Here is a 2,515-nt window from a genome sequence, read left to right on the forward strand (position 1 = left end):
AATAATTCTGCAGTACATTACTTCAGAAGTATCTTGTCTTCAAGAAATGTTTTCTAGTTAGTTCTCTTTTCCAAAGGATCCACCACACCCATGAATATTAGTCAATGAGATGTTTGTGGTCAGAAAAAATCAATGTGAGACTTTATTGGCCTAAATAATAAGGTACACTATTGTATTTCTAAGGAGTAAAATCACATACAATTTGGTTATCACAAGTAGTAAACTGAGCAAATTTTAAGTATATATAGGTAACTTTAATATTTAATTGTTTACCTTTCTATGAAGTGTTTCCAACATGGCATAATGTTAAATTATTAGAAAAGTGCTAAAAGTCTTTCAACAAATCTTCAAGAAAATAATTCCTTAGAAGTTAGTAAGATGGTGATAGACTATTTACCTTCTTTATATGATAAGATTACCATAGGATTTACTGTCATTTTAGTTTACTCATTCAATTAGGGGCAACTTCTTTAAAGCAGCAATCAGGAAATAACTGTATGTGACTAAAGATCCACTTAGGCATATCCAGGAAATGCCTTTTAAATACATTAAATACTTTTAAATACATTAATTTTAAATTAAAAGTTAAATCACCATTTTTATAATACATGGCAGTAATATGTCTAGACATTTTAACAAAATATCTTCTTTAATTTTGACCAAAAATTTTTAGGCCTTCTAGGCATTACTTCTGAAACATTTATGAAACATGAAGTCTTTATTGTTGGATTGTGGGGAATCCTTGAAGAGACCACAGAAAAACAAATCAGCAAGCATTGTTCAATATTTACTACTAGGGTCCAGTCAGTAACACAGAAACATTAGATGTTTAAAAAGCGAGTATGTAGTAGAAATAACAGATTACACAGAAGACGGAAAAAGCAACAAGAAAGGAAACAGGAGTGACCAAAAAATTACTGCAAGAAGCAGTTAGTACCCCTAGGGTTGATGGAATAGATTCCCGCCCCCTCGCTGGTCCTGCTACCTCCAGGCACAGGCTTCTCTGAGCCACCGACCTGCAGCTGCCCCGGCCACCCGCACCCCTGGGCAGCACCATGACAGATCAGGCCTTTGTAACACTGACCACAAACTATGCCTACACCAAAGGGGTGCACCGGTCCGGGTCTCACCTCTAAAACAGCACAGGACCACCAGAAGGCTGGCCGTGTTCGCCACCCCGCAAGTCTCAAACTCCATGAAAAAAGTTTTAGAGACAGTCTTTAATGAAGTCATCATGGTAAATGTCTTAGACAGCAGCGATTCTGCTCACCTAACCATAATGAAGAGGCCAGAGTTGGGTGCCATGCTGGCAAAGCTCCATGCCTAGTCACTTACTAGGCATGTGTATTCATGGATGCAGATACTCTGATCCTAGCAAATACTGATGATCTTTTTGAGCAAGAAGAATTGTCAGCAGCACCCAACCAAGGGTGGCCTAACTGCTTCAATTCCGGAATTTTTGTTTATCAGCCTTCGGTTGAAACATATAATCAGCTGTTGCATCTTGCTTCTGAGCAAGGTAGTTTTGACAGTGGAGACCAAGGCTTACTGAACACATTTTTTAAGCATCTGGGCAACAACAGACATCAGAAAACACCTGCTGTTCATTTATAACCTAAGCGACATCTCTATATACTCCTACCTCCCAGCATTTAAAATGTTTGGTGCAAGTGCCAACGTTGTGAATTTCCTAGAATGAGCCAAATCATAGAATTATAGTTATGATCCCAAAACAAAAAAGTGTCAAAAATGAGTCCCACGATCCCAATGTGACTCATTCAGCATTTCTCATTCTGTGGTGGAGCATCTTTACCATGAATGTTTTACCTCTGCTTCAACAATTTGACCTTGTCAAAGACACCTGCTCATATGTAAATGTGGAAGATATCTCAGGAGGCATATCATATCTGTCCCTTGGGGAGATTCCAGCTATGGCACAGCTTTTTGTATCCTTGGAAGAACAGAAGGAGTGGTGGGAATAGGGCCAGGCTGATTGTATGGGACAAGATTCCTTTGACATCATGAGGACACGTGACACTTACCTCCAGTAGAAACACTGCCATTTCCTGTGGACACGTGTTCCTAATACTTCGTACCTAGAGCTATGTTGAGAAAAGTCTATTATGGCTTCAAGAGACTTTCACTAAAACTCATCAGATGAGAGGTTTTCACAGGACAACAGGTGAGAGCTGGGCAAAAGTTGTGAAGTGGCAATTCTGTTATATGGACAGTGTTCTGCTTTTTAATTCTCTTTAGCACATTTTGGAAATTCTCACTTTTGCTGATTGTCAACATACATAGTAAAGGCAACTCATTATTAAGCTGTTAAAGTGACTATATCAATTTTTAAAATCTGCAGACCCAGGTTCCAAATCAGTCACTCCCTTCAGAAGAGGACATGGCATCTGTCCCTTGCTCGCTTGCTGGTTGTACGTAACTTTCACTACACCTGTATTTTAGAATTGCCCTGTGCTGCCAGAGTGAGTGATTATAATTCTGCTTTACCTTATGCATA

At 39.0% G+C, this 2,515-nt stretch overlaps 1 pseudogene; it reads left to right on the plus strand.

Moving 5' to 3' along the window:
* The first annotated feature begins 1,055 nt into the window (after positions 1 to 1,055).
* LOC100423672 (glycogenin-1 pseudogene) lies at positions 1,056 to 2,051 on the plus strand (annotated as a pseudogene).
* The last annotated feature ends 464 nt before the right edge of the window (positions 2,052 to 2,515 follow it).

This window comes from Macaca mulatta, chromosome 17 (assembly GCF_049350105.2).
Source record: "Macaca mulatta isolate MMU2019108-1 chromosome 17, T2T-MMU8v2.0, whole genome shotgun sequence".
Taxonomy (NCBI): Eukaryota; Metazoa; Chordata; class Mammalia; order Primates; family Cercopithecidae; genus Macaca; species Macaca mulatta.